This window comes from Cydia amplana, chromosome 3 (genome assembly GCF_948474715.1).
Source record: "Cydia amplana chromosome 3, ilCydAmpl1.1, whole genome shotgun sequence".
NCBI lineage: Eukaryota > Metazoa > Arthropoda > Insecta > Lepidoptera > Tortricidae > Cydia > Cydia amplana.
Genome location: NC_086071.1, coordinates 16,035,420 through 16,060,310, shown reverse-complemented (window position 1 = coordinate 16,060,310; position 24,891 = coordinate 16,035,420). Strand labels below are relative to the sequence as shown.

The window sequence follows — 24,891 nt, the reverse complement described above, 5'->3', positions numbered from 1 at the left end:
ACTTCCAACTTCTCTTTAACCTCTTCGTTCCACCAGCTTGTGTCCTTGTTACCGTTAATAGCACCTTTGGATACACCGAGATATTGCCTGGCTTTTTTGCCACAGTATGATTGGAAGTTACTCCACGTTTCGTTGGCCGCTCCCTCAGTCTCCACTGTCATGTGAATATACTCGGCAACGTCTTTGCACAGTTCGAGTCCTTCTTCCCTTTCTAGTTTGTGCCAGCGGGTTTTAACGGATTTGTCTTTTTTCACCTTGATTGGCCTAGGAGTTACAAATTCAGCCACTAGTAGACGGTGTTGTGAAGTTAAAGGCTCTCCGGGGATAACCTTGCAGTCTCTGAAAGTTTTTAGTCGATCACGGTCTGCCAGAATGTAGTCTATCTGACTGCAGGCTCCGCCGCTTTTATAAGTTATAAGATGTTTCGATGGCTTAGAAAAGAAACTGTTGACAATTGCTAGATCGTGAGTGAGCGCAAACTCCAAAATGCACTCTCCTTGCGAGTTGCTGTGACCATATCCATTGTTGCCATGTATTCTTTGGAAATTAATGGTTCGTTCACCGACATGGCCATTAAGATCGCCGCATATGTACTTGGATTCGCTGCTTGGGATGGCTTGTATCAGTTCGTTGATCTCTTCCCAGAATTGCTCTTTCTCCGAATTAGAGCAGCCGATTTGTGGAGCGTATGCACATATGACATTCATACATGGTTGGCTGTCGATGGCGAACTTGATCGACATCAAGCGGTCGTTAATCCTGTTCACCTCTACTATGCGCTCCTGGAAATCCTGATCTACGGCTATCCCAACTCCGTTTCGTGGGCGTGTTCCGTGGTACACGAGTTTATAATTGTGCCCAATATTGCGTGATTTTGACCCTTTCCATCTCGTTTCCTAGATGCAGCAGATGTTGATGCGTCTACGATATAAAGCTTCACTCAGCTCAGCGCTTCGTCCTGTCATCGAGCCCACATTCCAGCTTGCTATTCGCATTTTGGGAATTTGTTGGGGGGCCCTCTTGACATTGCCGTCGCTTCGGGGGTACGCCCTAGTATTCGTAGAATTTCGGTCGCTGCTGTCGTCGCTTGTGGGGTACGCCCTAGTGGTTATCGTTCCTCTATTATTTGTACTTTGCATGATTAGAAGATTGAGTGTTGGCTATTCGTTTTTACAGCCGGTTGCCACCTGACGCTAAGGTTGTAGCCTTCCTGGAAGACTTGAGAGCCGCCGTTGACCAAGAGGTTCTTCCGCCACTATCTCTACTGCACGTCCCAACCTAGGCGCGCAGTACACCAGTAGCCTAGACTCTTGAGTATGTCGGAGAAGCCTACAGGTGAGGTTTTATTACGGAGCAATTACAAGGCCAGAGCTTGTGGTCCGCGGGAGGTATTTTATTTCCCTCCTGCCCGACATATCTGCCGAGCGTTCCCCTGTCCGCCACCTGGGGACGCGGTCTCTAGGGAATGAGGCTACCCCGAGAAGGTTTTTAGATTAACTGTTGAAAAATAATGACTTTATCTACTAATTTACTTGTATTGTATATGTATATACCTACTATATCAAACGTATGCGTATTAATAACCGTCCAAGTACCTACTCTCTTAATTACAATTTAATACAGAATTGTTTAGTTAAACCAACTATTTGCGCATGTACAAAAAATAACAGTACCTATTCTTTATTATTAGAAATAAAAATGCTCGGCACAAATTAATAACCTTTACTCCTTTAGATACTAATCAAATCAAGGCTCGGAATCGGTATAAAATATTCCGGTAAATACAATTTCCCTCCAAACTTAAATCATGCGAACTTGCGAACGTTTCTACGAATGTTTTCGACAATCAGGGGAGCGGAGGAAAATAAGAGTTTTGCAGCCTGTTTCAGATGGCGATTCTGATAAAATTCTTCATAACCGATGCCGATAAAAAAAACAAAAATGTAAACCCGTTGAAAAAAAAACGGTTTTTAAAACGAAACAGAAATAAAGATTCATGGCAAATACATACAACATTAAAATTTCAACTGGTATCCTAGCCTTGTTTTCTCCGTAAGTACATCTAAATTAACCCTTGTAAACAGATTAAATAGTTGTTGTAAACGAAATCTCAGGAATGCTGGATAAGCTAGAAATAATTAACACTCAATCTGTTATATTGCTTTACTGGAAATAGGATTTCTGCTTTTGATTCGCATTGCATTTTGAAACCTAGGAAAAGTAAAGTAAAGAATGTTTATTACACAGGAAAAATAAATACAAGGAAAATGTTAACGTCCATTTAAACCGGTTTGGAAACGGAGGAGGTTCTCAAATCGTCGGAAGCTTTAATGTTTAATGAAATCGTTCCACGCATCACTATGTAATTATGTATGTAATGTAATGTAATGTAATATGCATTGGATACCGTTTTATAATGTAGGCGTCCGCTTTCATAGCCCTGTATTTACAATATAATAATAATAATATAGTGTTTTAGTTCATCGCTTTCACCCAATAGCTTAGTATATTTACGATTCCATCAACAGTCTTTACACCCTGGCGGGTGCTTCCTCTGCGTGTGTCCCATGACACCCGTTCATTTCGGCTTTACATTTCATTAGTACCTAAAATTCTACAAGCCAACACAAGGAAACTACTCAGAATGCCACTTTTGTGGACAAATAAAATTTTCTCATCAGTTTTTGACTAAGCCTTTACGAGCGGGGTGTGATGAAAAATAATTATTTTACTTTAGCGACCTTAACACCAAAATCGGAAAAAAATGCGAAAATGAATTTTAGCAAAAGTTGAGGCGCGGGCGGAGCGCGAATTTATCGGCATTCCGTCGTCTAATTACCCGGCTGTTTATTGTTCGCGAAGGCCCTTAATTTGGAATTAATTTTCTTGATTAAAGCGAGATTGGTTGATAAATCTTGAATGGTAGACTAGGGCCAAGATATATTATTCCTACATTCTCACTTATTAATTTATTATTATAAGTCAAGTCTTTATTCATGTAGGCCTAGCAACAAGCACTTATGAATGGTAACATACTTATAAATTATCTTAAGCTAATTATCAGAGCAATTTATTGATGTTATTATTCCATAAGAATATTGGATTATTATACAAATCAAATTAAACACAAATTATATAAGCCCATAATGTCCCACTGCTGCTGGGCAAAGGGCTGGGCCTCTTATTATTTCACGTATTCCTATCCTCGGAAGTCTCACTAGTGGAAATCTTCCTCGCATTCTCACTTATATAATATTATAAAATTAGGGTTTTAAAGTTTTTCCAGTAGATCGTAACCGTGACAATGCGTGGCAAGAAAAAGTGGATTCACCTCATTCACCACTTTATAGACGGTGCTCAAGTTGAAATGGCTGTAGTTGTTAGTTGTTAGATGTCGAAAATTTCTGAGCTTCAGTGGATTGTCTTGGCTGCCAGTCTGGTGTAAACGGTCCAACTAGGGTTTTCAATCAGGATCCGAAATGTATGAAATTATCCGGATCTGGACCCGGATCCGCGGGTATTCCCATACATTTCGGATCCGTCGTGCAAACCCTAGGTCCAACGCATAGTTGTGTGAGACGAGCCGAGTTTTGAATCGCGCATTAATTAGCAAAGCGATGGAAGCGTCCACGTTCCACCCGGCTGGATCGTGATGAAAGAATGGTTTGTACTCGCATGTTGAGCCATGTTTGAATTTAATATGAGATTCTAGACTAAGGGTGGGTTCCACCGCATCTCACCGCTAAAGAACCGCAATATTTTAATGGGAAATTCCATTGTTCGCAGCTGATTGCCGTTGATCCGTCCATCAAATGTGTTTCGTACAACTCGTTTTTAATATTTGATTATGGTAGGGAACAGCAAAATTTAATTTTTCTATAGCATATGTAGCAGTCCTACTAGACTCAGTATTCCTAAAGTAAACCCTAAATGCTGCTTTAGCAGAGTATTATGTAAGATGGTAGTATTGGTAAGATATTTCATGCTTTACTGACTTTTAAGTTGACTCTAAAATCTATTAAATTATTCTGTACATTTTCATTGTATGATGAGTCGATGACTAGTGATGACTGTTATTTGAAAATGGCTCTGCGTGAGTTTGAAATAAAATTGAAAATGACGACATTACAAACGACAGTTATGGTGACAGTCCATTTCCAACCGCAGCTGCACTAGTGTTCATTTTACTATGGAAATTGACAGTAACAGCGGCGCGTTCAGTACCAGTAGTGCAGCTGCGGTCAGAAATGGAATGTTACCCTTAGACATAATGAAGTTTCATTGTTGACAGCTGAAAGTTCAAAGTCAAAGTCAAGATTCAGATCAAGAAATTCACTCCAGGGGCGATTTTTTAATTTCGATCGTTCGATATCGTAACTCGAAATCCGTCATCGGTGGAAAACGGCGAAATACTATTTTTTTTAAATACGAGCTATAGAAATTGGGAATCTATTGGCCACTCGTTTTTAATTCTATTAGTAGAATTGAAATGCCTCTTAGTAGAGATACTATTGAATGAAATACACGATTTTTTGTTAAATAATCTAATCTCATCGTATGTATTACATATAGATTCTAGAAGACTGCTCTCTACATTCAGCTTTTATCGGCTTTTCCGATTAACCATATTTTTAAGTCACCCGACTTCCATTGACATTACCTACTACATATTATAAAATCTCTTTCTAATTTTATACTCTATAAAGTTTCCCAAAGTAACTGAAGTATTCTTCAAGTTCCTGGTACTTATTTCATGCTCTCACGACGCCGCCCACGAACTATGCGGAGTCGCGAAATTAATTTTACACTTGATAAGCTTTCGGGTATTTAAACTTTAGAATTTTTAAAGATAGGCTATTGAATGATGATTCTGTTTATCCGTTTCAAAATGACATAATTAGTAACAAATACCTAACGTTGTACTCGTAAATAATATTAAGAAATCGTAACAAAACGCTGATGTAAAACCTAGAAAAACTTTTGAATAAAGTAAACGTTCAAACGTTCGTTATTTCATCAGATTGTATAAGAAACATAAGGTGATAAGTAAGAAATATACCTAATTTAATATTAATGTCAGCTATCTCACATTCTTTACAAGTTTTGGCAAATCATTTATATATACAAGGAAGAGGAAAGGTCATACAATTGAACCCTGTGGTACTCCAAGCTTAACAATCATACCACTAGACTCGATTCCATTTACCACTTTCTATATCTTGTATGCTCTAATCCGTATAATTTTGTATATAAGTTTATCACTTGCTTACCGCATGAACTCCCCAGTCCCAAATCAAATATCTAAGCCTTAATAAATATATAAAGCCACAGATCGCCTCATCGCAATCTTCGGCTTATGAAATTGGTTCGGAACACTGTAAAGTACATAATTTACCGCCTGTCGGAGACACCTTGTGTCGGAGAGGACAGTCTGTTCAGTGTTCAGTAACGTTATTGACCTAGCTGAGAGTATAAGTTCAAATTAAGTATGACACTTTCTGCAGAACCAAATAATTATAAACAATGTTTTGATAGCCGTTGATGACGTTAAAATCATGAAAATATTTAAATAAATATTCTTCCTTTATCTTAATAAGATTAATGTTTTGTATCGCAAAGTTGATACTTGTAACTACTAAAAGTACATTACAATGAATATAAAATATCGTTCCTTATTTAAATTACTCTTCTAAAGAAAAATCAAAAGGGTTTCAAGCTTGTATTAAGTATACAATTTTTGATAAAACTCCTTACAGATGAAGTACTTTAATACACATAATAATTGATTAAACTTACAGTGTTGAATTGCTCAAAATTGGCTTATTCCTAATGTGATTGTTGTTCTCCCTGGCGTTTGAGGACACCTTATTGTATAAGACATAGTAAATTCGCAACGCACGTGCTCCCAACGATTGTTAGGAGCGTGTGTATTGAATAATTCCAAGCCCGAGTGAAAACTGCGGCTATATTTAGGTTTAGGTTATGGTTGGGTTAAATTAATCCCGAAGCATAGGCATTAGGTACTAGATTAATATAAATTATCTTTTAAAGTATACCAAATCACCATACTAAAGGATCGTTCTCTAGCCAGTTAGATATCCACTGAAAATATGTTTCTTAAGTGTCTGCCGTATTCAAACTTCAAGATATTCACAAGAGACGACACGTACTAGATCCATTCTAGATACGTTATAGTTTAGATTTCTACTAGTTCTCTTTTGCAGCGCAATTCCGGCAACCAATGTCACTTTTACGATAGATCGTGTTAGATATCTATTAGATGTGAATTAGATCTCTAAGTAATATCTTGTGGAAATCGTTCAAGAGTATCTCCAGAATCGCGGAAATGTCAAATTTGACAGGTTAGATTTTAAACATATCGTTATCGTATCTTGGCGATGTCTAAAAGATATCTAATAGACGTCTATTACAAAATTCGAATCGGGCCCTGTGCTTATTTGTCTATATAATAACCACTGTGTAAGAATTGAACAAGAAGTGTGAAAACATTGTATGTTCTCGGGTGTAAGATTATTTATTACCTACAAACTCGAATCTTACAATGTCCTCCGCTCCGCGTTGGGTTTTTATTAGACTCTCGTTTACAGTACTACTATCACAATACGTTGCAGTATTTTAGTATTACACTAATCTTACCTACTTTTTGGTTGCCCTTGAAATTAAAATGAAACATGCAAACAACTTATCATAACAATAAATTAAACGAACATCAGAATTTTACTTTCCAAAGTTTCTCATCGTTACGATAGGACAAGCTCAGTTTTTAGTTAGTTTAGCTTTGCTTTGTTTTGCAGCACTTTTAAAGTTAGCAAAGTTAAAGTAATTTATTTTCATAATACCCTTTTGCGCTCTCTCCTGAAAGTTTCAGAAAAGTTCAGATATAACTTTAGATAAATATATTTTTAGTACATTTGATTTTTCATTTGATTGAAATATTTTTAGCTGCTGCAGACGTGTGTGTCTGCACATTGCATGTGCTTATTTTTACAATAGAAAAAAGTAAAAAAAAAACTTAATAAAACAAGTAAAATAAAAATGAAAGTAAAAGCTCTCAACTTTTTCAATGGAAAAGTGAAGATTGTAACGTGCTAATTAGCGATGAAAGTTTGTAACGAGGTTAGTTAAAGCGATTAGTGTTGATTGAGATTAATAGCCGGTTAATGTAACTTTCAGTTAATCCATCATCGGCAGCGACAGTTAGAGATTGCGGTTTTATAAGAGTTTTTCAGCACCATCGTCCACACAGTTTACTTAAAAACTCAAAACTTTATTGTGAAGACATAAGTACCCGTAAAATTAGACACTGACAGTGCTGACACACAGACACAAAACTACCATACCTATACGCTAACGTATTAAGTAATTTACTTTCTGTACATCTCGCTCGCACTAATCTGCGAGTACGAGCGAGTTGTATAGAAAGTAAGTTACGTTCTCGAAAGCGTTTATGTCAGTCCCGAATGGTGGTAGCCAGGTAGCCACATAGGTCCAGTCGATGGTAGTGTACTTAGTCCAGTCGTGACGTTGCGGGTGCTGTTTGACTTTTCACGCAAAAGTAGTTCGATGGTTTCTATTTTATTAAATCATTACTTAACCCTTTAACTGTCCAAATTATAAAAAAATCTTCAATTTAAGCCATATTATAACCTTAAACTCCTAAAAACTCTACTCTACTCTACTACTACTAAGGTGGTATTTTTTTCCTTATACATAGGTAATATCTTATTGTGCCCTATAAAGGGTTAAATACCACTTCATTATTGAACTACCTACGCTTATTTTGTAACTTATGTAGTAATTTTTAACTGAAATTCTCGTTGAATTGAAAAACCTCGGACATTTGTCACTATAGCAAAGAATATACGCAAGATTGGCGAAGGCCACATTACACTTATACTCCACACCCACGACTATCATAATTTCGACAGTCATGTAACTCATGTATATAGTATAGCATTTATTAATAAAAAAAAATTATGTTTATAAATTACATGTTTGGTATAGCTGTTAATGTAAGTTAGTCAATAAAGACATAAATAAATTAAAATACAAAAATACAAATACTTCCCCCACTAATTATATAAGTTGTAATCTGTGCCAAAATATTAAAAGAAGAATCATTTTTATTAGGTACGCCACGACCGAAAAATCAGACAAGCAATATGGAATGTTGTTTGGCTCTTTAGGATTTGGAAGAGACAGACCATTTTTGAACATCTTGAAGAGACTAAATCACTCACGAAATATTTAGCTTCATTCGTATTCAATCTCTACACCGTTGAATTGGTCTAGACTAAAGAATAGACGTACTCGTATTGATACATTCAAATTGGCAATGTACGGTAGCAATCTTTTGTCTGAAATAAAGGCCGGGGACCTTTCAAATCGTTTAAATTTTAAAGTTTTACCTGATTCAATAAGTTTTTATATTTAAAAGAGGATTTGAGATATTCTTTACAATACAATACAATACAAATCCTAATTACTGCACAACCTCAGAATAAATGTACATGAAAACACAAATAATACATGAAGACAGAGGTAAACAACAGGTGGCCTTATCGTTAAAAAGCGATCTCTTCCAGACAACCTTTAGGTAGTGGAGAAATGAAAAATGATATAATTAGGAGGTGCAAAAAAACTAAATTCTATTCTTTATTCTATGCTTGTAGTTTTATCTTCTTAGGCATCTTGTAAGTAAGTTTAGGCAAGGATAAAAATCGAAGTTGTTTTTTGACCTTTTTAATTAAAAATACAATATAGGTATATATTTGACCTTTTTAATTAAAAATACAATAATTAAAAATACAAACACCTGTGTTATTTGTTATTTGAGCCACTGAAAACCTGAGACACCCCAACCAGCAATCTGATTATAATTTAGTTGACAGTTATGTAGGTCTAATTAGCATTTAAATACGTGTTAGCTTGCTTTAAATTAGTGTGTAGGAATATTGTGTGTAATGCAATTTTAAAATAATATTAGTTTAAATAAATCATATTTATAAATCGCATTGTTCCCAAAATTGCTAGCTGGAATAACAAACTTTCTTGAATTTTTTTGGCAACTCAATTACTTAACAAATTAATTGCTGACATGATAAAAAGAAGATATTTCATTTATCCTTTTCAAAACAGGAAGAAACTTTATTCAAAGGGGAAATTTCAAATTAAAATTGAAAGTAAGTAAGTAATCGACCAATTTTAATTTTCAATCTTAACAATTACTCTAATGATTTGCGTTGCAACTTTCACCCCAATAGCAATCCTTTTAATTCTTTCAATGATTCATCATCAAAATTTACTGTTTGTTTCTTTGATAACTTTTTAGTAATTGTGTGCTGTTTGATACACGGACGGAAGCGATTTAGATATTGCAAAATGTTTAGTAAAAATAGTATCCCATAAAAACATTACTTACATGTGTAAGAAGTTGCAAGTTGCTCGCAATGCAATTCTACTCCTAGAAAAAAGTTTTGAGATGTAATGTAAAACCAAGTCGGTTATTTTATTTAGTCAGTGTCAGGGGGTGTTAAACTGAAAACCATATCAATATCTTTAATATTCTCGATCTTCACTCACTAATTAAACTAAAAGTTTTTCGCTTGTACTTGTATTTATTATTTATTAATTATCCTGACGTTTCAAGGGTAACATTACGCTCCTTTGGCAAGTGGTTGGGTTGGTAATGTTTGTATTAAGGCCGTGCATCGAAAAATAACAGGATCTTAGAAAGGTGGCAGTGGCTAGCCCCGGAAACAAACAGTAGTGATTTTCGGATATATGTTTCTTGACTATATGATAAGAGATTTCGTAGTAGTCGAAACACGAATGCTTAAAATTTTCTCGATAGAAAATAAATCCAAACTTACGTGTTCATTTTTCGGTTTTAGCTTCGTGCAACTAGAAAACACATCCATATCCAGCACAACCCACCTTACAGCAAAGGTTTTCATCTCGTCTTAACTTTCAAAGAACTAAATATTAACTTATTATCCTTTACCGATGGATTTATTATCGATTTTTGATTTTATGAATTCAACAGCAAACGCCCATTTTACGCAGTTCGGTTTCTCATTCTGTCATGCGTCAAAGTCATAAATGCATCCTTTATGCCAGTAATGTTAGATGGCCGTCGTGCCTCAAAGAGGTAAGACCTATGTCACTTCGCGCAGCGCTCCGAATTACGTAAAATTTTAATATCCAATAAACGTTGAGTCGTAACTCCATTGAGTAGTAACGGAATCGGAGGTAAACCTATGATTGTGCCTTCTTACAGGCCTATACGTTACGCATGTGTGCGTGTTTGCTAGGCTACGTCATGCTACGTCGAAATCTATACTCTTTGTCAGTTACAACGGGTTAGGAAATTTCGACAGACATTGAAATGTATCGGTAGCTGTTTGGTATTTAGTCATCAGAATCTAACCGTAACTTTTTGCTTTATTTTTGTTTGAAAATAAAATATCTATAAGAATATATTTTTTGCTTTTTTTCTATTGTAATGATAAAAATAAATCTAGTATGTTTCATGCTCAAATAATTTAAAATATATGAATAAATATTAAAAACTAATTGATATTATTCGTTTTAATTATTATATTATTAAGTTTGTTTGAATAAAATATTTTATTTCAATAATACGAAAAGTTATTATATTTAAGTACCACTAAAAAAAGGTCCCTACTTACAAAAACTCACTTGCACGGGCCGGCGGGGTTCGAACCCGTGACCTCCGGTTTGAAAGTCGCACGCCACTACAATTTCACATAAGTAATTTACAATGACATGATACCGTGGAAAAAGTGAATATTACAATGTACTGTGTTACTATCATTTTATAGTTTATTTTGGCTTGACAAGGAGGAATGAGAAAAACGTGCAGAGCGAGAGGATTAAATCTCTCTGTCCCTTTCTTAAAGTAGCCAATCCTAATTATGACATCTGTTTTGATATTAATTCTTTGAACATAATTTGTCGATGTTCTTTTTAGGGTTCCGTAGCCAAATGGCAAAAAACGGAACCCTTATAGATTCGTCATGTCTGTCTGTCTGTCCGTCTGTCCGTCTGTCCGTCTGTCTGTCCGTCCGTATGTCACAGCCACTTTTCTCCGAAACTATAAGAACTATACTGTTGAAACTTGGTAAGTAGATATATTCTCACACAAAAATAGAAAAAAAAACAATAAATTTTTGGGGTTCCCCATACTTCGAACTGAAACTCAAAAATTTTTTTTTTCATCAAACCCATACGTGTGGGGTATCTATGGATAGGTCTTCAAAAATGATATTGAGGTTTCTAATATCATTTTTTTCTAAACTGAATAGTTTGCGCGAGAGACACTTCCAAAGTGGTAAAATGTGTGTCCCCCCCCCCCTGTAACTTCTAAAATAAGAGAATGACAAAACTAAAAAAAATATATGATGTACATTACCATGTAAACTTCCACCGAAAATTGGTTTGAACGAGATCTAGTAAGTAGTTTTTTTTTTATACGTCATAAATCGCCTAAATACGGAACCCTTCATGGGCGAGTCCGACTCGCACTTGGCCGCTTTTTATATCATCGAAAAAGATTTTTATTAAAAAAATGTGTTGAATTTATATGTTTTATTTATGTTTTTTTGGCATAAATTTCATTACTTTTGACAAATTTTGATTGTGATGACAAACGATTTGATGTGATGTGTGAAACGAACCATGTGATCAACGATTTATCTAATAAAACTTCATTTAGTCGAAAAAAATAGTTGTCTACTACCGGGTGGAAAAAAATTATGGGCCCTGGAGGGAAAGTGCCTTAAAACCTTAAGTTTGCTCATTTTACTTAAATGAAACATTATTGTTTTTTAAAGAAACAACTGCATTCAAAGATTTTTGAAGTGAAAACTTCTTTAGCGGCGCTAGGCACTTTTTGAGGTGGGGAAAAAATGATAAACTCGAGACAGCGTAAGGCGATCATGTGACCGTAAGGTTTAGATGGCCAATCATTTAGATGGCATTTAAATCAATAAAGAAAAACTCAATGACATTACATGAAAAAGGTTATAATCTTGTACGGGCTGAAATATGAGGATCTCACAGTATTATAACTTTATATCACTCAAATATAATTCAATAAAGCTACATCTTGATGAAATCGCTAATAAAAGTGAACTCTAGTACTGGTGAATAAAACTCAAAATATCATGACCAAATATATTTAGATGCGAGGTCTGCAAGGTAACTTTACAATTTCTATTCGAATTTTAAAAAATTAACGCTATAAATTTGAATTACGAATTTTAAACAAGCTCACTGACCAGCAATTTCGGAACCAAAAGTTTTCAATAGAAAGGAGGATGGGTCAATTATACATAGTGCTGCAGACATTTTGGACTAGTCATTGAGTTTTCACTTCTGTCGGCACTCCCGGAATGCAACACGTTGTTTTTTTTAAATTCGCTTAGTCGCGCCCGGGAATCGAACCTACTTTTTCCACACTGTATAAAAGAACACAAATGCTTTTCTTCTGGTAACTTAAATGTTCTATCTATCTTGGTGATATGTCAATGCAATCAAATAATCTGAAAAAATAATAATAACCCAATTTATGAATTCCGTTCCTTCAGAAAAATGCGAAATGTACGTACAATTTTTAGGGATATCGTACTTTTCCCAGAGACAAATTTAGTTGGCTAAGAGACATTTTCACTGATTTGGGGTCTGTACTAAAAATCTAACATAATATGATAAGGACTTAATCGTTTTAAGCTCAAGAGTGAGTTTTCCTAAAGCTTTTTCTAAAAATTATGTCTTTATTAACGTTAGGAGTGCACTGCAGCATGTCAAATGTATGCCAAAATGTCAAGGGAGAGAACAATAAATTAAGTTTCAATTCCACTTCCACTCATCAGCAAAGTGATATAAGTATATCAGCAGTTTAAAGTTATTTTAGATTACAAAATTAGCGCATCAAAAAAATCAAAGTGCATAGAAAAAAAGTCTCCTGAGTCATAATAAAATTGATGTCTCTTGGGTCACCAGAAAAGTCACCAGGGAGAACGATCACCCAAATCACATTTAAAAGAAAATGTAAATTTTGTGTACTACCTACGAACATTTTTCAAAAAACTATGTTTTTATAACATATTAGACCCAGGATAAATCTAATACCTCTTTTCGTACCCCGGATAAAATGGTCGGCGACTAAAAAAGTAACTGCGTTGTACCCTTGCCTTCGTTGCGATATGTTTGGTAAGTCAGGAGACTTAAAAAATGAGCCATGATTTTGGGACATATTAAAAAATATTTTTTTGAATAAGTATATATTAATTTTAGCGGACTTTAATAATTTACCAGTTAAATTAGATGTAAATACCGTTTTAGTTAATCGTTAATATGATATATTAAGTAGCAGTAAAACACTTTATTGTACAAAAAGACACATAAAACATGAAAAAACACACATCCTTCGTATATGGTAGAATATATTTTTCACACTTATAAGTACAAACCAAAACCGATACGCGATTGGGATACGCTCTCTTTATATGGGATACAAAAAAAAATTCTCCTGGGTCACCAAGACTAATCGACATATTAAAATAATTCAGTTCGTTTTTAAGTTCTAGTCAGATTGACTTTTTGGTTATTTGAGATAAATTACAATAACGCTTAGATTTGAAAAACATGATTTTCTATTTTGTTGCGATCGACCCGGGTAATAAAAATACGGCGAATTTGAACTTTTGTTTGTTGTCGTTGTAAAATGTATTAAAAAATAATGTACCCCTGACAATTGAAATTCAAAATTATCCAGAAAAAGCGGCCAAGTGCGAGTCGGACTCGCCCATGAAGGGTTCCGTATTTAGGGGATTTATGACGTATTAAAAAAAACTACTTACTAGATCTTGTTCAAACCAATTTTCGGTGGAAGTTTGCATGGTAATGTACATCATAAATTTTTTTTTAGTTTTATCATTCTCTTATTTTAGAAGTTACAGGGGGGGGGACACACATTTTACCACTTCGGAAGTGTGTCTCGCGCAAACTATTCAGTTTAGAAAAAAATGATGTTAGAAACCTCAATATCATTTTTGAAGACCTATCCATAGATACCCCACACGTATGGGTTTGATGAAAAAAAAATTTTTGAGTTTCAGTTCTAAGTAAGGGGAACCCCCAAAAAAATTTTTTTTTTCTATTTTTGTGTGAAAATCTTAATGCGGTTCACAGAATACATCTACTTACCAAGTTTGAACAGTATAGTTCTTATAGTTTCGGAAAAAAGTGGCTGTGACATACGGACGGACAGACGGACAGACAGACAGACAGACATGACTAATCTATAAGGGTTCCGTTTTTTGCCATTTGGCTACGGAACCCTAAAAATGAGTGTTTCAAAAAGGCACCCTGTATTCATTACATACCTAAATAATCTCTTATTCAATAAAACATAAACTAAACACTGTGATTTATTTCAAATAAATGCAAATCGATCGGATAAAAGATATTAATACCTACCTATACAACAATGAATACGAGTACAGTCAGCTGCAATAATATGTTACACACCGAAGGCCGTTTTGCGGTAGATCATGTTAGATCTTATTTGTAGAGCCATAAGAGCGAGCGTGTCACATATTTTTGCGGCCGTCGAAGAGTAACATATTATTGCAGGTGACTGTACCTATGAAAAATTCGAGGGTTAAAAAGCATTTCAACCAAAGTATTTATAATAATAACGACTATGGACGCCTGCAACCCCAGGGATATTGTAACCCCATAACAATAAGGTTGAAATTTGCATTTAGTGACCGCAAAGTCAGGTGAGCGTAATCAAGTAAATCTGTTTTCATCATATTTTATCAAAAATAATCTCTTTTCTGTTCTTGTGCTATTTTCTTATTATCAATACTCTTAACTTATATGCTATATACGCTGCTGCTTCTATGCTGTTAACATCTTCCAAAACAACAATAAATATTCAGATTTATTAATTAATTATTTTATTGTTTGCTATTATGAACAAGTAACAACGCCATCTGTTTAAATTTTTTCCGAATTTAAGTTTCTGGCCGACCGCAGCGACCGCGTATAATGGTAGTTAACTTCTGTAACGTTAGATGGTGCTAAAGGTTCACACAAACTTCACGTGCGGCGCGAAGCGTTTCCATGTGTGCGTGTTAGCGGGGAGGGAAGAACTAGCGGGCGTGGTTTACGAAGCGCCAGACGCGGCTGCAGTAGGCCCTTAAGTGAATGTACCATGCAGTAATAACACTTTGTCGCTCTATAAAATAACGGATTAATTTAGACAATGTGAAAAATACATAATTTAGTTTTCGTTGCTCATTTTGTGGAACAAGTTTTTTTTAAACCTACCTTATTAAGATTATGTAGGTATATGGTTTGCAACATTCATGTTGACTGTATCCGCTTATATTTAATGACTTGGAACACCGGAAGTTGTCTGTCAGTTACCCTTTCGCATTAGTCGGCGTTTTCAAACATCATTGTTAGACGAAATTCTAATAAAGCCTGGATTTGTAGACACCTATTACGCAGTAAGTTATATTTAAAATTTGTTCAATTACGAACCGTATTATTAATGGAATAAAACACACAATTTAATGAACTTTCAAGTTAAGTTGTTGCATTTATAGCAAGCGCGGTAGATTTGTAGACTCTCAGCAAGAAATGTTTCTTTGTTTCCCAATTAAGTCGACCCGGAGTGTCGGAAGTTTGTTTTATTTTAACGGGTATTCAAAAATTATAACAATCACTAAGCACCTGTTTATTTTTTTTCAAGTAATTGACTGCTCTTTAGATTTGTTTGTCAACATTACGCCAGTTATTTTTTGTAAATAATTTTTATTGAAGTGAAAACTTCTTTAGCGGCGCTGGGCACTTTTTGAGGTGGGAAAAAAATGATAAACTCGAGACAGCGTAAGGCGATCACGTGACCGTAAGGGGCGTAAGGCGATCACGTGACCGTAAGCCCCGTAAGGTGGCCACTCATAATTTAAATGGCATTTAAATCTATAAAGAAAAACTCAATGTTATTTGACATTTATGTTGCGGACTCCTTTTTAAGACTCTTTACACCTATGTTCAAATAATTTGACGTTGTCATGGCAGTATGTAAATAAACATGTCAATGAAAAAGTGTGATCTCATTTGAGAATGATAATAATATATAATAAATAAATAGAATACCTCCGCTAAACGTATGTATCGTGTTACCGGGCGTCGTTAACATAGTGAGGTGAGTTTTCACTTCTATCGGCACTCCCGGAGTGCAACCGTTGTTGCTTGTTATTGTATTTTTGTTGTATTGAGGGATATATCTATGTATGCTTCATTGTATCAGATGCTTTTCCTTTAAATTTACAATTTCAGATACTTTTTCACTATAAAACATTTGGGTCAAGACAAGCTTAAACTTGTTTTAATACCTATCTTACTATTTCTTAACTATTATACAGAGGTCTTGCTTGTAAATATTTTTTGTATCTTTGAAACCTTATTTATCTGCATACCTACTAAGAGTGTAATTAAATATTATGTGGTCGGAAAGAGAAGAGATATTATTTACAATGTAACACAGGCTACTTTCCTTTATGGATAATTCTGTATTAATAAAAAATATACCATTAATTCATGCATACTATATATTTAACTATGTATATAGCCATTTAGTATCTACTTGCAAAAGATTTCTTAAGCTTTCATAAGGTTAATGAAGGCTCTTGTTAAAAAGCTCATGTTTTCCCTTTCGCCAAAACGGAGGCAAATTTAATTCCATTTTACAGGGAATTCCGCGTCAAATTGGTGGAACGCACTTGTTAGCAAGAATTTATTTCATTCCGGCGGATATCCGGCAGAATTACCGTGCCAAAGACAAAACATTAATTTAGAAATAATTAAAGAAACGATTAGAGCGTCTGAACCGTGCGCACCCGAAAATTGTTAGGTACTTAGGGCTGTCGCGAGCAATAAACTTGGCTCAGGAATTTCATTAGTTTCGTTCTATAAATTAAGAGGTTATGCTCGCGTGTGTCGGCCCTGCTATTACCTCGTCTGGGAGGTAATGAAGAACCTTCTGCTAAGAGGACTGGACGGGAAGCCGTGTTGCTTGGATGTGGTATTATTATACACTTGACTATATTAACTTCATCATTATCGCATAAGCGCTGGTGGCCTAGCGGTAAGAGTGTGCGACTTGCAATCCGGAGGTCGCGTGTTCAAACCTCGGCTCGTACCAATGAGTTTTTCGAAATTTATGTACCTACCTACTTACGAAATATCATTTAATATTTACCAGTCGCTTTCGGTGAAGGAAAACATCATGAGGAAACCGGACTAACCCCAATAAGGCCTAGTTTCCCTTCTAGGTTGGAAGGTCAGACGGCAGTCGCTTTCAAATCAAATCAAATATCATTTATTATCAGGCAACTAAGGCCCATAGATATATACATACCTTACAAACTAACATACATACAATAATAAAAATCTTACAAGCTAAAAAATATTTTATTTCTGCGACACGGTGGTTTTCTGTTGTGTCGCCCGTTCCGGTGTTTCCTTTCGTAAAGACTAGTCCCCACGCCAATTCTTAGGATTAGTTGCCAAGCGGACCCCAGGCTCCCATGGGCCGTGGCAAAATGCCGGGATTGGCACCGTGCACGATGGCAGCGCCGCCTAGCGTTCGCAACGTGGTCGGCGCTGTCAAATAGCGAGCGCAACAAAATAAAGATTATTCCTTAAAAATATTTACTATAATGTACTTAACAATGTGCGGAATCTATTCGTATTTAATGTTAAATACACCTGGTTTTTGCTTTAGTGAAAACAGTAAGAATTATCTGTGTATTTTATATTATTCGGTCAATTTCCTTCGTTGTTGTTTCAATGAAAAAACGCATGTTTCACTATGTTTTGATGACTCGCTTAGTGATCCTCTTCCTGGGGATACGTACGATGCTTGCAATTATAAAAACTTTGACCTTTTCACAGGTTTTAATCAACACATTTTATGTTAAAAATTTATGTTCTCCCGCTTAATAGGCACAATGTCTGTTGTGACACTTGAGTGACTTGTGACAGACGACAGATAACCCTACATGCCAAAAGTGTGCTTTTGATGGGCTTTCAATAACTAATATTACAATCACTTAATATTGGTACACTGTATTAGCCATACTATTTTATTAACGTACAAGAAAAACTCTGTGTTGACATAGACTAGATAAAATGTTTAGCCATTACGTTGTTAAGCCTGGAATAGTACTATATGGTATAAAAGGCTAATATCTAGCTCGGCGTTGAAAATATATAAAATTTACTATTACTGTTTCGTCCAGTATTATTGCAGTTTACCACACAATAGCTATCGTGTCCCATTTTTATCGTAAGTATGATTATAAAGCTAAAATAACTGAGAAGTATGGGAATTGACAGAAATACGGTTACCAATCTTGTCATTATTGGCCACATCAAGCGCTGCGATCGTTTCGGCTTCCCCAACCACCCGCTTTGCACGAAGCGAATAACGCGATTATCATCATCATAAGTATCAGCCCTTTATCGCCCACTGCTGAGCATATGCCTCTCTTCTAGTATGCCACTTGTCCCGATCCTGAGCTAATCGCATCCAGAAGTGACCCGCAATCTTTCGGATGTCATCCACGCAACGAGCCAACGGACGCCAGGCGCTTTTTAAATATTAACTTCACTTGTAAGTAACCACTTAGAATTTCGGTTATTGAAAAAAAATGCAACGACATTATTTTAAAATTCTAGGTAATTTATCCACGTTGTAATTTTAAACACATTTAAATAATAATACAACACAATAAGTAAATTTATAAACTTTTCAGCTAAGTATATAAATAATAATGATTTAAATAAACTAGTGAAAGTTATAAGTGGATTCCAAAGTAACAAGATTTAGGTTTAAGTGTTTTAACTAATTTCATTCGAGAATAAATTTAAGCTAGAATTTTAATGTCCATTCGTATTTATACTATAAAATTAGTTTCAAAACTTAATCTCCAGCAGTACCTAGGTACTTAACAAAGTTAAAACATTTTTATTTGAAGAAAATAAACTAAACAACTGAAAATATGTACCTAATACTAGGCATTTTGGTGTATAAAAATTAACACTTTAATCTCTCGCGTTTTGTACACATATTTAATTACACAAGCGGGTCTACCGCGATATAATTTTAAATTATATCGCGGTAGACCCGTTTGTGTAATTAAATATGTATAAAAATTACCCAAAGAAATGTATAGATAATGAAATAAATTTTGAAAAATAGAACCTTCATTTGTTTTTCGTTCGTTTGTTTATCTGCTTGATAAAAATTAGTTTTTAAATGAGTTAGCACATTTTTACTGGCCAATTATCAATACGAGTATAATTTGAGACTCCAGTGCCGTTAAGACAGAATATTCTTACGGCAGATGTCGCTTTGCGCCTCCCTAAGGCGTGTAAACAAAAGAAAGGAATGGAGAAATTCTGACGCTTGTATTACACTTCGGTAGCTCAGTTGGTTAAGAGCGATTGAACCGGTGTGTTCCAAAAGGTTGCAGGTTCGAATCTTGCCCAAAACGGTGGGTTTTATTTTTTTCCTTTAAAATAAGGTATCTTTGGTAGGTATCTGCTTGTAAAAATTAGTACACCTAAACCTTCCTCAAGAACTACTCTATCGATAGGTAAAAACCGCATGAAAATCTGTTCAGCAGTTTTTTAGTTTATCGCGAACATACATACAATACTGACAGGTGCGGCGGGGAAGGGGGGGACAGGTTTTAAAAGGTGTAGTGATATATATAGGTACCTATAATAGTAGAAAGAATTAAATGTATGGACTGATTGGAAATATCTTAAAGATCATGTTGAATAACTGCGCTAGTTCTGAATAAGTATTTATAGATATTGATTAGTAGCTTCAGGTCAGGAGTTAGTCAAAATAGCCAGTCGTGATATTACACCCGGGCCCGATTGCGAGGTTTTTACAAGCGCCCGTTAGCTTCGGCGTGTTATGAAGGACATAAGGCCCGCGGCCATTACAGTCAGAATACTATAAATTATCGAGGTATGTTAAGCATATTTAAGGTATCTGCTTTTGCAACAGTCACGTACACTGTACATTTTAGCCAGTTGCTATCTCGCGTACTATCTGACTAAATAAAGTTCATATTATATCAAGTGAAATAGACTAGGTACTAAATGTAGAATGTTTTGTGATAATATCAATCAATCAATCAATCAATCAAACTTTTATTGATAAAATAGAAGTATTTTACATGTTTACATTATTTCCATTACAACAAATTCAAATTAAGCATCAAGCAAATTATAATCTATTTTTAATTATTAATGTCTATCTAATTTAAAAAAAATATTTTAATTATCAAGAAGATTAACAGTAATTAGGTATAACTTATTTCTATCACATGTAGTCAAAATTAAATCTAAATTTAAATCTAAAATAAATAAATAAAAATATTATACATTAACAACTTTAAATCTAAAATAAATAAATAACAATCTTACATTAACAATAAAAGAAAGGGCACTATGATAACACTAGCTTTTGCCCGCGACTTCGTCCGCGTGGAGTTAGTAATTTGGGTAGCTTTTTTTAATCCAATCTGCTTTTTATCGATTCCCCGTACAAACTTCCACCCCCCTTTTTACCCCCTTAAAGGATGACTTCTGGGATAAAAACTACCCTATGTCCTTCCCCGGGACTCAAACTATCTCTATAACAAATTTCAACTGAATTGGTTCAGCGGTTTACGCGTGAAGAGGTAACAGACAGACAGACACACTTTCGCATTTATAATATTAGTATGGATTAGGTATGTGACTTTTATTAAGGTGTACTTTTTACTTTTAATGCTTTTGTCATTTTGTCCACATTATCAAAAGCGGAGATAACAAACAGACTAGGTATGTAAAACTGACCACAGTGGGAATATAGGAGTTAGCAGGTCAAAGGTCTACAGGCCTACAAAAGAAGACGGTCAGTAATAATCTGCAAAAAGTAAAATTATCGTCGTCTTGAAGACATGAATGAATGACGACAGATAAAGAAGTGTTTTTTTTTTCAATTTCATCGTAGTATTATAATATGTATGGAGATTTACAAAAATAAGCAATCTAATTTCTGTTGTAAACGATCAAATTACTTTGGAATGTAAATATTTCGTGATGTGTAGGTACCTATGTAACTTCAAACTAATTTTATGAAGTCTTTCTTTTTATGTGCATTAGTATAGTATATCTATATATATATAAACGTGAAAGACCTGACTGACTGACTTAAATCAACGCACAGCCCAAACCGCTGGGACCAGAAAGTCCAAATTTGGCAAGTAGATTCCTTATAAGGTCTAGGGGTCCACTAAGAAAGGATTTTTCAAAATTCATCCCCTAAAGGGGTGAAAATTAAAAAAACTCTCCTGCGCGTGTGAAGCTGCGGGCAAAAGCTAGTAGTATATAAGCGACCAACTGGTAGTCATACGATTAAATAAATAAATGTGCATTAAAGTTTAAAATGATAGAATAATAATAATTATGTTTATTTATTAGCACGGGCGGTACACTGCTATATTCTCTCTGTAATGGAACAACACCCTAACTTTATGAGCTATGGGGAGTTAGTAGTACTATGAGTTAATGTTATTGCGGTGCGAATATTATCGCAACATACGTTATTACTGCACCTTGTAACATGTTTGTTTCTTTCCCGAGATTTACAGTTATATGTTTTATTGACCTGGTTAGAAAACGGGGTTGACTTTTTTGCCTTGATGGGTTATAGTGCCCGATTTTACACGTGTATTGACGACTGGTCTGGCCTAGTGGGTAGTGGCCCTGCCTGTGAAGCCGCGGTCCTGGCTTCGAATCCCGGTAAGGGCATTTATTTGTGTGACTGATGAGCACAGATACTTGTTCCTGAGTCTTGGGTGTTTTTTATGTATTTATGTATTTGTATATCATATATATCGTTGTCTGAGTACACACAACACAAGCCTTCTTGAGCTTACTGTGGGACTTAGTCAATCTGTGTAAGAATTAATGTCCTATAATATCTATTTACCTATTTATTTATATTGTACATACAATAAAGTGTTTACAATTATTTGCAATTAGTAACAGGATTCCATTTTTCATCCTTTAGGAACGAGACCCTAAAGCCTAACCTGCTAATTCAATTTTTGTGTATCACCATTTACGTCACCGTTTCGCCAATAACTAGGCCCGGCACGTGACCGGGCCGGTGCAGGCGTAGGGTTACCAGATGACAGGAATTTTCCTGACATGTCAGGAATTTTGGCCTTTTCTGACGGATGGGGACGGAACACGAAAATGTCAGGAATTTTTGAATTGATAGACTTTATTATAAAGTACCTTTTTATTTACATAAATTAATCAATTAATCAAAAATATTGTAAAAAAATAATAAATGAGATCCACTCAATTTATCAATAACGTCATAATTATTAATTAACAAATCTTTCATCAAGCATACATATACATGACGCGCGCGGATCGGCTCAATCGGATGGCCATCGCTAACGGCTAGAGACCCCCCCGTCGTCGTGAAAAATATGAATGTCAGGAAAAATATTTGGAAATCAGGAATTTTGTCAGGAAATTCTAAATTTGTATCTGGTAACCCTATGCAGGCGTCGGTCCGGCGTCCGGCGGCCGAATTGGCATGCATTGCGACCGGGCTTTTTACGCGACCATTCCGGAACGGTCGGCCAGCTCAACTCACGAGCGAATAGCGATTATGGCCCGTTTTAAACGCAGATTTTTAACCAAAGGTTGTCACCTTGGTACAGATACGGGGAATTGTCTTTGAAAAGGGACCTTATTGTCGATGGCGCTTACGCCGCACAGCGTCGCGCGTCATTGCACTTATATCGGAGCATCGTTAATAGTGGCGTAAGCGCCATCGACAACAAGGCCCCTTTTCATAGATAACGTCACATATGATGGTCGTATTTGTCTACGTGACACTCGTGATAATACCAGTGTCTCTTTTTCAATGGATTTGTGTTAAAAAGTCACACTTCATTGAACTCTTATCTACTCTTTCTATTAACCTGTATGATGAAATCATCACCCTAAGTTCGCACAAGCTGCTAGAGTATGTACTTTTCGCATAGCTTGGGTAAGGTGACAGCTGTCATCTTAAAGTACATATTTTGAGTTTTAAAACTTAAATTTATACATTGACGTATGGGGATGACAGTTGTCACGGGTGTCCTTCTGAATCCCTAACAACGTTTGTCCTAAAGTCACTTGCCCTAACTGGTTTGTGCTAATGGGCACATGCCCTAACGATCAATTGTCATAACGATTATTTTCCATAATGTAATGGTTTTGAAAAATTGTTAGGTTAGAACTTGCTGCCACAAAAGTGGGTTAGAATAGGTTAGAACTGCGACCCTCGCAAAAAAAGAAAAATTAAGTATGCTTAATAACATTAGGATAAGTAATCAATAATAGGGAAACCAAAATTAGGGAATAGAGTGTTAGGACAACTGATCATTATGACAAACAATATTAGGGAATGCAAAGATAGGAGAATATCCGCAGGCGAGAACTGATGTGAACTAAATTGCTATGTATGCAGTGTATGACTCCAAATACCAAGATAATTTACGGAGCCAATATATTAAGCCATTAATGGAAATGGTTTTATTAATATCATAATATCTTTTTGAGATAGCCTTTATTGACCGAACGGCGAATCAAAATGTCTCCGTTTGGTAATGATACTGTCATAAAGATAGTTTCATTTTAAAATCTTCTGATTACCTTATATATAGGAATTGTAAATTCATAATTCAATAATTTCATCCGCTTCTTAATTGGAAATTATTGTATTGTATTGTATTGTATTTATTTATTGCAATTCACATGTACATTACAGGTTTTCCAAGTACTTAAGAGTATAGGTAGGTACACAAATGACACATGAAACCCTGATGGGCACAGCAATCAGGTAGATATGTAAACAATACTAGTCGTTTCGAGCATGATTTCATCAATTGCAGGGTGGTTGAATAGTAAATATTCTAGAATTATACAAATAAGTAGGTATGTACATTTTTCTTTCTCACCGAGACCGTGGTACACAACAAGTACGATTATGTAAAATGGATCAGCTATATTTACTCGCAAGTAAGTATTTAGAAGTTAGACCAGCGTACCTAATATTTATTTGCTGTTTACTCATTTTCATTAAAATACTCCTGTAAGCTGTAATGACATTTTTTGATTAAGTATTGTTTTAAAGTTTTATTAAATATTTTTTCCAATTCGATGTCTTTTATTTCGTTAGGTAAATTGTTATAAATTTTTATGGCCATATTTTGTGGGCTTGTGCTATGTAGTTTCAGATTTGAGTTTGTTGTCTGTATAAGGTTATTTTTATATCTCGATTCGTATCGTCTAGGTTGGTCAGCAATATTTAACCGCCATTTCTTTCAACTTACGCTACACTATCAAAACGGTTACTCCTAGTAAGCACGTCGCCCAAAAACGATATGACTGGCTCATCTGTGTATATTCCATTGTTTGTTATCGGACCCCATCGTCCGTTTCCACCGTCTACATCCAAAATGTCGTATGTCGCTAAACGTTGGAGGACATACGCCGTTTTCGCACAACAAATTTGCCTCAGTCCAATTTTATTTGCACTACGATTCTATTTCCATTATTTTTTGGTATTTGAGACAATTGTCCTTATTGTTTATGTATTTAGAAACCATTTTGGGCTTTTAAGGGATCTCAAGTCAAAGTTATGCTCGCAATTATCAATATTACATTGCTATATTTTATATTTTCGTTTATTTT

The 24,891-nt window shown here is 35.2% G+C and overlaps 2 long non-coding RNA genes across 2 annotated transcripts in view; one reads left to right on the top strand and one right to left on the bottom strand.

Annotated features, from left to right (window-relative positions):
• Nucleotides 1-24,891, top strand: part of LOC134662859 (uncharacterized) — a 320,585-nt gene that overhangs the window by 27,769 nt on the left and 267,925 nt on the right. The window lies entirely within an intron of this gene.
• LOC134662851 (uncharacterized) overlaps nt 14,237-24,891 on the bottom strand; it is a 29,343-nt gene continuing 18,688 nt past the window's right edge. Inside the window, exon 3 of the long non-coding RNA XR_010098084.1 lies at nt 14,237-14,296. This is a non-coding gene — a long non-coding RNA (uncharacterized LOC134662851). The remainder of the gene's footprint in view (nt 14,297-24,891) is intronic.